Here is an 11,705-nt window from a genome sequence, read left to right as displayed (position 1 = left end):
TGGGGCAAGTGCTGTTAGCGAGCACCTATGGAGGCCCGCACGGCAAGCAAGGGGATGGGTGGGTGGCCAGCACCACGCCCGGCCGCCTTTGTCTCCCCTCTGGCGATGTTTACTACACACCGCACCGGGTACTCATTGAGGCTGGAGTCGACCTAAGGGAAGCATTAACCGCTACACTAGGGCAGGGGATCGGCAACCTGCGGATCAGAAGCCACGTGGCAATAATCATAAATTACATTTATTTGTATTCTTGGTTCTTTCGGTAAAGTGACGTAGAAGGTAAACAATTAAATGATAAAAATATAAAACAATAAAATTGTCACGACGTTTCGACTGCAACACACCTGATGATGATTGCTTGTGTTGCAGTCGAAACGTCGTGATAATTTTATTGTTTTATATTTGTATTATTGTATTGTTTCCCTTCTACGTCACTTTACCGAAAGAACCAAGAATATGAATCCCTGCAGTCAGGAAAGCTTTAAATAAAAATTACATTTATTTGTAAGGCGTCTTCCACTAATGTCTCAAGACGCCTTGTAAGAATGAGGTTCATCAAAGGCCAAGAGAGAAGGAGAGATACATAAAATGCACGGACTTTCAGAAGATGTGTTTTTAGACGCGACTTAAAAATATTCCACATAATGTCGATAATTTTAAGTCGTTTAACCGATGATGTGGACCACCTGTGTCGGTTAAACGAATGTCCAACGGCGCTTTAAGGAACTTGCTTCGTAGCGTTACTTATTAAGGTGCACCGTTTCGTATTGACCACAGTGCACTGCGGCTCTTGAAATAAAAACATTTTTAAATACACCGAATAAGAAAAATATATTCTTGTTATTTCGGGTTTCTGACCCCCTGCACTTGCTTCTGGGACAAAACAAAAATAGGGTGCACTCGTGATAAAGAAGAATCCGCATTATTGTAAATACAAACACGCAATTTATTACGCGGATGGAACGTCTATGCCATACATTTACCCGTAAGAGCTTTCGCCGAGTCTCGAGACTCTTTAGTTCAGGAGGGTCCCGTCTACCGTGCGATCTTTGACCAGATCCCACGACTGAGAGTATTCCGAGGGGAGGAACCCCGCTGTTGCCGGAGAAACCCCCACCACAGGCACGCGTGAGTGCGCAGCACCCTGCATCTCGCAAGCCCAGAGCAGAGTTGACCGTGGACAGCGCATCGCTGCTAAAGCACTCCAACATCTACGCTCCCACGTTAATTCCCAAATGCCTTCACTGGCCGGCGTCCATCGTCCAGCGGTGGATCTAAAGGAGGCCGTAGGCGTCGAAGTCACGGGCAGGAGACTCGGGTGAGGATGCTCGGTCGTGCCGGTTGCGGTGTTCGCCTTCAGGACGGTATATCTTTTTTTTCTCCCCTAGTTTTTTTGGCGTGTGTGTGTCAACACGCAGCCGGAATGTAAATTATGCGATCACGTCAGACGCATTACAGTGACCTCACCCGTTTTACTTTGATTTACAATAGAGACAATATTTGACTTTTGTGTCGAGTCCATTTCGGGACGAGGCTCCTAATTCCCAGATTGGAAAGTTGGAAGTCGCCGATTGAGTGGATTAGCCGAGTCGGTGCGGTAGCGGTGACATCATCTTCGATTCGCTCATGATGTCAAGGTTTGTGATAGCGGGCACTCTTAAGCCCATCCCTGTGAGTACATTAGCATGTACAAACCCTCTCGGGGCGTGCGGTTGGTCCAGTACGCCTCGCCGTTGTCAGTGATTTTTTTCTTTAATCCAAAGCAAATAGGGTTAGGGCCAGGGGTTAGATTTAGAGATTGCTCACGGAGGCTGCGCAGGGGACAGACTTCGTCTGGGCCTTCGATTGGCCATCGTCCCCCTCCTCCTCCTCTTCAGCGGCAGCGCAGCGTTGTCAAGCCCAAACACAACGCGTGCAGAACAACTTCCATTAGGGTTTCTTGGTTATTATGATGATGATTTTTTTCTAAATACAATTCAGGCGCGCGTAATCAATAGCTATTAGCTTTCGAGCACGGGTGCATTAACTTGTAATCCTATATTGAGTTTAAGGCGTCTAACCCTCTCTTTAATGCAATTATGAATTTTGCCCGGGATGATAAGAGGGCACGCCCAGCTCACGAAAGCGGAGGGGGGCCGCGTGTAACGCTTTCGAAGATTCATCTCCCTCCGATTTATCTCGATGCGCCGGGGATGTTTCGTCAATGGCGGGGGCTGGATATCAATTTTCTGAAGATTTGAAAAATTCGGCACGTGAAGCGAAACGTCGGACACCGTGCCAAACAAACACGCGACACGACCCGGAAGCAACATCGGAGCGGCGCACTGCGGCGCAACCACCCCAAAAAAAACAACTCATTTTAAATGGTCATTGTTAAACCGTACGCATTACCAACGTGAATACATTACACACATTATACTGTATATATGCTGTACAGTTGCATTTACAGCCCCTCCGTTCCTCTTTCGTTCAAGAAAGGGCCAAGGGTTAAGATAAATGTGTGTGTGTGTGCTTTTTTTGTTTGTTTGTTATAAATGTGCCCGGTGCATTAGGCAAGATGGGGTGGTGGCGAAGTGCTCCATCAGCGCTCATCAGCACCACCGCACACCGCCGGACAGCGACAGTCCCCCTGGCCCGATGCTTGAAGTGCGAGGGGGCGGGGATTCACGCCTCTTACACCTCTCTAAATATGAGTGCTTTTCCATAGTAAAGGTTTTTTTGGGTTAGATCGCCTAAGTATAAATGCGTCGTAACCCTCCACCGCCCGGCACGGCCAATTAGTAAGGGATTTGTCCCGTAAAAAAAAACGTCAATTAGTTTACTACTTCAGCCCACCGGTGTGTTGGAGAGTAAATCCACAAGATTTACAAATTGAGTAGCACGACGTTTCGCTGGTGGATTACATCCAGCATCATCGGGCGATTTGCCAGTATTCTGGCCGAATTAGTAACTAATTGGCGTTTTGTTTACGTGACAAATCCCTTACTAATTGGCTGTGTCGGGTGGTGGAGGGTTACAACGCGTTTATACTTACGCAATCTAACCCAGAAACCTTCATTATTTACTAATATAATGAGCCAAGAATGTCTGGGTGTCCCGCGCGTGACGTCACTCCATGTCGGCCAGCCCCCTCATTAATAATCAAATGGGCCCCCCCTGCCATTAATAATTATTAGCGGGTGACGTCACTCCACATGGGGTGGCGAGGCGCCTCCTCCCCCCTCCTCGGCGTCAACTCACAACCCTCGCTACAAAGGCCTCACGTCATCACGCGATCTCCGTAACGCTGTTGAGACATCGAAGTAAAAAGGACGTCGTGATGATGAACGAGCGATTATGACCTTCAAATAAAATAGGTCTGTGTCACCGCGGCCTTACAAATTGCACACGAATTGATGCAATGAATACATCACGTCGCGGTCTGCTTTTCGCTTGCAAGTTTCAGATTTACTGCAATACACCCGTGTCCTTGGACGGGAAAAAAGGGCCAGTAGTAATAATATTGGTCGCGAAAGCCTGCCGCGTGTTAAAACTGAGCGCGGCTGTCTTTCGCTCGAAGCGGCTCACTTAGCAGACGAAGCGCCGTGTGCACTCAACACGGTTTTTCAGTTTGCATTTCGACGCTCCTCTGCTGCAGGCGAAGCGGTCGGCTGGACACGAGAGCCCCCTTTGTGTTCGCCCTGCTGCTGAGACGGAGACAACACAAAGGGCAAAGATACGACCCCGTACAGCCAACACGGGCCACTATGGGGTAGGGGTCGAGTGGCGGTAGCGAGCACCTGTGAAAAGCCCGACGCTAATGCTTTACACGCCGCACCGGATGCTAACTTGAGGCTGAGTTGACCTAGTGGCAGACAGTCACGGCAGTGTACGCGCGTGGCCTCTAATCCGGCAGTGTGGAGGCGCGAGGGTTTGGCGGATCAGAAAAATGCTGCGAAACTCCCTTCCCGTGGACGTCGAGGTGCATATCAGAATCACAATCAGAATCTGTACTCATACTGGAGGAATCCGATGAGCTATAAAGCTCTGTTTTTTCTCTCGTCAGATATCCAGTAGGGGAAAGCGGCACAGCAAGCGTGAGGTCGCTTCCATCTGTGTCATCTGCGTGGGATAGAGTGTTGCACTCTCACGTGTGTGTGTGTGGGGGGAGGGGGGGGTTTCTTCCAGGTGCTCCGATCTCCTCCACCATAGGAACAATTCTGAATTCGTTCATTGGACCGAGAGTATCCGAGCCTGTACACGCGCCTCAGTGCGCGTTGCGGATTGAGGACCGACGCGAGATGCCGTTTGCGCGAATGAACGCGTCTCTAGTAATAATAACAACGACTACGAGCCCACGCAGGACAGGGGGAGGAGGGGGGGGCAGAGTGAACGCACGGCGGCTTGCATCGTTTGTTGTTGAATTCGCGTTAAGCTATTCTAGCCGTGAGCTTCACGATTGAGAGAGAGAGAGAGAAAGAGTTTGTGTGTGTGCAGCAGCATCTACATCTGATCGCATTTTTTAAATGAATTATACACGGAGGTAGTGGAGTTTAAAACCGGAGGTTGGGGTTTTTTTTGTACTACTACTACCAAATTAAAGTGGACGATGGTTTATTTACGGTGCCTCTGGGGTTTTCTTAGCAGCTGAAAAGATAGCGTGTAATAGAAACTGGCGGGTCACAGAAAGCGTCGTCATTGCGACGGTGCCCGGGGTCGCTCTGAAGGTCACCACGTCTGGGCCAGCCGTTTCCACGCGGCAGCAATCTGGCAACGAAAACATCGACAAATGAAAACGAAAATGAGAACATTTGCTTCTCTTGGGCTGACGAGTAACGCCGCCGCCGCCGCTGCTGCCACGCGCACCGGCGCCCGACAGCGAAGTCGATCGGCAGCCGTCGGTAAGTGGCAGTGCCGGATGAAGCGAGTGCGGGGCCTGTAGCATGTTATAAAGGGGCCCTAAATAAATAAATAAAGACACGTAAATATTAAAACACGCATTTTTTTTTTAAAAAATGCATAGCAAAGCAATTGTATATTTTTCCATTTGCTATACAGCCAGATAATACGACACATCGCTAACCTTAAACACCCAGCCGTTAAGTAAAAGTTAAGGGCAGTATAGTACTATAGTAATAGAGCAAGTGCAGAATCACTGAACCGGAATTGATAGCTTGAAAGCATTTAGCGCGGGGCCCTTGAAAGTGCGGGGCTCGTAGCTACTCTATATGCTACTACTATGTAGTAGCTTATGTAGTAGCTACTACTTCCACGAAACCGGGCCCTGGTGCTACATATGTAGTAGCTACTACGAGGATAATCCGACACTGGTAAATGGCACAGACGGGTTGCCCCGTTCCGCCAGCGAGCGGCCGCCGTTTCCACTCGGCAACAATGAAATGATCAGCATCACTACGTGATCAAGGGGGGGGGGAGGCTTCGTACACCGCTCTCATTGCGACAGAGCCTCGTGCCCGCCCTCCCTCCCTCGCTCGCTCTCGCCGCATACGTCTCATCATTGTCTCATTCGCCCGCCTCGCCCTACCCCTAGCCCCCTTGCGTTCCCTTGCCACGGCTCCAGTGCTTGCGACCCACCCACGCTGCGCCCTTTCCGTCTTTACCAGCCCTCCGAAATACGCATCGAGCCGCTGCGCGCTGCACGCTCCTGATGATTGGTCAACAATAACCCCCACCCCCGCCTGCTCCTCCTCCTCACCCGCCGCATCCTATAGAACAGGGGTCCCCAACCCCCGGGCCGCGGACAGCTACCGGTCCGTGGTCTGTTAGGAACCGGGCCACACAGCAGGAGGTCAGAGCGGTGAGTCCGTGCGTGGCCCGCCCCCATTATTTTATTATTCACTACTTCCGTCCGCGCCTCTTTCCCGCACTGCGCACTCGTCTCAGTCACAGTGTTGGTAAGTTCACAAGCTAACCCCGAGCCACAATGAGTTAAGAAACAAACGTCGCTGGAGAGCTTCTTTGAAAATGGGGAAAGACCCACGCCACCACCCCGGTCCGTGAAAAAATTGTCTTCCACGAAACCGGTCCCTGGTGCCCAAAAGGTTGGGGACCGCTGCTGTAGAGTGTACAGACGGATAGATTGTTGTTGGTGTGTGTACGTGGATGTCCGGACGTGATGTGAAGCGGTGGCGCAGTGGTTAGAGGACTGCACTACGGATCCTACGCCACGAGTTCGATTCCCGCTCGCAGCCAACATCGGTGATGAATGTCTCGACCTGTCCTGGGCCTTCTCCTAGATCGACTCAGAGTTTAATAAGTACCTGATGCGATGTGTAAACATCTGCACTGGGGTGATAAAGGTGGCCGAGCGTGGTTCTTGGCACACTCCCCTCGTGTGCCATTTAGGACTAAATAGGTGCTCGCTAACAGCACTTGCCACAAACGCCTGTTAGATAGGAATCTTGTGTATGTGTGTACAGTAAACGTGTGCTTCACGTGGTGCGAATTCTGGCCGTATATCTCACGGGAGACGCAATTGCCTATCATCAGGCGTGAGTAGAAGCTTGGCCATCATGGAAAGGTGTACAGGGGTGGATTGTGAATACCCAGTAAACATGGAACCGATGCCCCAACGTTGAGTTAACGTTCGTTTCCAACCACGTCAACAACATTGGCCCAATGTACTGGCATTTGAGAAATCCTACCGCCCTCATCCTACCACTCTGCCCGCGATTGTGCGTGTCGTTACACGCTAAGCTCAGCATTAATGGACAGTTTGCAGTTTACAACTTAGAAAATCCCCGAAATGATGGCTCGCTTTTAATTAATGTCAGCAGCAAAAAATTATTATATTTTGTATTCTCCCCCACGGTTTGGTATTCATAAAAGTCTTTGAAGCGACGCCAAATGACCCGTTTCTTTTTCAGCCGAGACGCATAATCATACGTTACAGCGATACACTACGATTTTACTTCACTCTGTTCTTATCTTGCTTTGTATTGTCAATAAAATGAAACACAAATAGAGCGAGACACACAAGGCGTCGTCAGATCCATAGCGTCGGACTTACTCCGCGGCTAATGCATACATAACGGATTTCTCGTGAGGATTACTATTCCCAGCTTTATATATGTGTGTGTGTGTTTTTATCACTCCTCTCCTCTTTTCTGCCGTTAAAGCTGGATTCAAACCGAGAGGCTATTTTGTTCAAATCGAGAGCTGATCGGAAATCCCGACAGCGTGACCGGGCCGTGCGGAGTGAGGGCTCGTGTGTACATAGCGGAGTGTCTGGCAGCTTTGTATCCAGACTTATAAGTTAGGCACCCTCCCTCAACACTGAGACAGTCAATTTGGCCGCATGCCCGGAGCTTTTTTTAAATCTCTGAATCTTACGCAATTAGCACAAAAATTTAACCAAAGCCTTGCCCTCTCAATGATTGTTTCGCAAAGGCATGGCAGCAAATATCAACCCCCCCCTCCCCTCCCCCACCACCACCATAGCCGTCAAGACTGCTGGGGAAAGTGTTGTTAGCGAGCACCTCTAAAAGCTGCAAAAATGGGCTGATATTGAGAGCGCCATGCCTTTCTTTCACCAGTGCTGATGCTTACACACTGCACGAGGCACTCAAGTAAGGCTGAATTCACCTATTGGGGGGCCCAGGACCTGGTTCAGATATTCGTTGACCGTGAGCGGGATTCGAACTCACGTCGCCGGTTTCGCAACGCAGCGCGCTAACCGCCACACTACCGCTCCCCACACACACACGCGTGTACACACACACGCGTGTACACACACACGCGTGTACACACACACGCGTGTACACACACACGCGTGTACACACACACGCGTGTACACACACACGCGTGTACACACACACGCGTGTACACACACACGCGTGTACACACACACGCGTGTACACACACACGCGTGTACACACACGCGCATCGGAGCAAGCAAGACAATTCGCGGCGTCGTCACGTCAACCCCCCACGAGTCGGCGTGCCGTGGGGGGCTCGCCCCGAAGTCTCCGGGACTCCGCGGTGACGGCGCAGAGCCGTGACAATCGCCGAGGGGTCCACGTCAGCTCCCGAGCCTGGCCCCCTGCGTCCCGAGCCGCTCCCCAACGCAAGGCCACCACAACCAAACATCTCACGTGGAACCCCGAGCGAGCCGGGTTGACAGAACCCCCTGTGAATGTGGGAGCTACAGCGGCAAATCAACCCCGGAGCGCACGTGGACAGACGGACTGGGGAGTCGGGGGTATCGGCCAGCCCGCTCGACCGCCGTACGGCAACCCGGGTTGGCACGTCTCAGCCAGCCCCCCTCCGACCACCCCCCACCCACCCTCCACGGGCAGTGGAGATGCGAGAACCCTCACGGCTCAATCGCAAGCTGCCCGACCCCAACGCTTGAAGCAAAGGGCATCTTGCGCCGTGAAAGCGGTCGTCGTCTGCGGCTTTCGGATCCCCAGCGGCTGTCGGCTGCCCTCTAGTTTCTGAAAGAAGGAAGAGAGTTATTGTTTGGTGGGTGGAGGTGGACCGGGGAGGGTTTTCTCTCGCTCGCTTTTTCTGCTTTGGCGCGCTAGGGATTCATTTGCACACGTGCTCCTCTGTCCGTTGTATCGGTTTGTTCAGCAGCGACGTGGAGCGACAAAGCATCATCAGCCGCAGACAGTCTCGCACACACACAAAAAAAATCAACTCGCTTCGTTGGTGTTGATGCTGTTGTCGTTTAAAATGCCATTGATGCCACATTGATTTAATTAAAAGCACACATAATCAGGTTTTTGGTGATCCTGTGTTGGCAGTGGTGTTCACGCACATATGAAATAACTTAACTCGTTCGCCAGTATGTTTTTCCTTATGAGGCAGGGTTATTTACGAATGTGTTTAAGTGTTTTTTTTTTGAGATACAATTCTTTATTCTTTAGGTATTTCGGTAAAGTCACGTACAGTGAGGGAAAAAAAGTATTTGATCCCCTGCTGATTTTGTACGTTTGCCCACTGACAAAGAAATGATCAGTCTATAATTTTAATGGTAGGTTTATTTGAACAGTGAGAGATAGAATAACAACAACAAATCCATAAAAAAACGCATGTCAAAAATGTTATAAATTGATTTGCATTTTAATGAGGGAAATAAGTATTTGATCCCTCTGCAAAACATGACTTAGTACTTGGTGGCAAAACCCTTGTTGGCAATCACAGAGGTCAGACGTTTCTTGTAGTTGGCCACCAGGTTTGCACACATTTCAGGAGGGATTTTGTCCCACTTCTCTTTGCAGATCTTCTCCAAGTCATTAAGGTTTCAAGGCTAACGTTTGGCAACTCGAACCTTCAGCTCCCTCCACAGATTTTCTATGGGATTAAGGTCTGGAGACTGGCTAGGCCACTCCAGGACCTTAATGTGCTTCTTCTTGAGCCACTCCTTTGTTGCCTTGGCCGTGTGTTTTGGATCATTGTCATGCTGGAATACCCATCCACGAACCATTTTCAATGCCCTGGCTGAGGGAAGGAGGTTTTCACCCAAGATTTGACGGTACATGGCCCCGTCCATCGTCCCTTTGATGCGGTGAAGTTGTCCTGTCCCCTTAGCAGAAAAACACCCCCAAAGTATAATGTTTCCACCTACATGGTTGACGTGGGGATGGTGTTCTTGGGGTCATAGGCAGCATTCCTCCTCCAAACACGGCGAGTTGAGTTGATGCCAAAGTGCTCTATTTTGGTCTCATCTGACCACAACACTTTCACCCAGTTGTCCTCTGAATCATTCAGATGTTCAGTGGCAAACTTCAGACGGGCATGTATATGTGCTTTCTTGAGCAGGGGGACCTTGCGGGCGCTGCAGGATTTCAGTCCTTCATGGCTTAGTGTGTTACTAATTGTTTTCTTGGTGACTATGGTCCCAGCTGCCTTGAGATCATTGACAAGATCCTCCCGTGTAGTTCTGGGTTGATTCCTCACCGTTCTCATGATCAATGCAAATCCACGAGGTGAGATCTTGCATGGAGCACCAGGCCGAGGGAGATTGACAGTTCTTTTGTGTTTCTCCCATTTGCGAATAATCGCACCAACTGTTGTCACCTTCTCACCAAGCTGCTTGGCAATGGTCTTGTAGCCCATTCCAGCCTTGTGTAGGTCTACAATCTTGTCCCTGACATTCTTGGAGAGCTCTTTGGTCTTGGCCATGGTGGAGAGTTTGGAATCTGATTGATTGAGTACTTCTGTGGACAGGTGTCTTTTATACAGGTAACAAGCTGAGATTAGGAGCACTCCCTTTAAGAGTGCGCTCCTAATCTCAGCTCGTTACCTGTATCAAAGACACCTGGGAGCCAGAAATATTTCTGATTGAGAGGGGGTCAAATACTTATTTCCCTCATTAAAATGAAATCAATTTATTACATTTTTGACATGCGTTTTTCTGAATTTTTTGTTGTTATTCTGTCTCTCACTGTTCAAATAAACCTACCATTAAAATTATAGACTGATCATTTCTTTGTTAGTGGGCAAACGTACAAAATCAGCAGGGGATCAAATACTTTTTTCCCTCACTGTAGATTGGTTCAAAGAAAATAACAAAAAACTACGACGTTTCGATCACAACACAAGCGATCGTCATCGATCGAAACGTCGTAACTTTTTGTTATTTTCTTTGAACCTATCTACGTGACTTTACCGAAAGACCCGAAGAATGTGAATTCCTGCAGTCACGAAAGCTTTAAGTCAAGAAACAATTATTTGCTTGTAGTTCATCCGGCCTATTAATTGGCCTTCCAGACCGACATCAAGCGGCATTTAGTTAAGCGAGCGAACTCTGGACACACATTTGATCTTCTGGATCTCATCAACGGTCAGGCTAGTTAAACAAAGCTGCTGGCCTACCAGATGTTATTGGTCAGCGCACTGTGGGATCCTGTTCAACGTAAACCGCAAAACCGCAAAAACAGATTCATTACGCAATATCATGGAGCATTGTGGGTAAAACTATGCATTTATGTTCTTGCTATGCGAGCGGTGGCGCAGTGATTAGCAGACTGATGTGTGCACCCGGGGACCTGAGTTTGATTCTCAGCCAGGGCTAACATCAGTGACAGAGTATATCTGACACTGTCTTGGTCGCTGCCCTCCCCCCCGCTCGCCCCCCTCCCACCACCAACGTGCACTGAACCAGCATGGTGAAGTATGGTCAAACAACCAGCGTGGTGAATTAATGTAATGAAACTACAAATCAAAGACTCTTGCCCGTTTATTAATCCGTTTCAAAAAAGAACAACTAAATATTCGAACCAAGTCGCTGTACTGCAACTGTAGACGCTCCCGGCATGCGGCGCAAAACGTCGGACATCACAGCGAACCAAGTACGGTGCAAACCCGAAACCGCAGCGGAGAGTTGTTCAGCACAACCGCAAAACCGTATGCGGCAAGTTCCACTGCATTCGTCCAAACCGAGCCAGGAGCGCGCAGTCTGCGCTGCGCTTTGATTAAGGCCGGCGGTGGCATCTGTCCTCACTGAGCAACAGCTAAACATGTCTGAAAAATAATCTCCTCTGTCGCGCACTGTGATTACAGCATTACACGGCGACCACTGCACCGCCTGGCACTGAAAGCGGCTTTGTCACAGAAGGGCAATCATAACGCGCGTGACATTCGGTTTACCGTCATCAGCATCATCATCATCATCGGTAGCAGTGGTCAAGCCTCTGCCGGTTGACGGCCTCCCCGAGCCGTTGCCACCTCGCTGTCTAGAGATGTTGCAACCCACCCAG

This window comes from Petromyzon marinus, chromosome 44 (genome assembly GCF_048934315.1).
Source record: "Petromyzon marinus isolate PM22_M1 ecotype Great Lakes invasive population chromosome 44, UKy_Petmar_22M1.pri1.0, whole genome shotgun sequence".
NCBI lineage: Eukaryota > Metazoa > Chordata > Hyperoartia > Petromyzontiformes > Petromyzontidae > Petromyzon > Petromyzon marinus.
Note: the sequence above shows the minus strand (reverse complement) of the source record.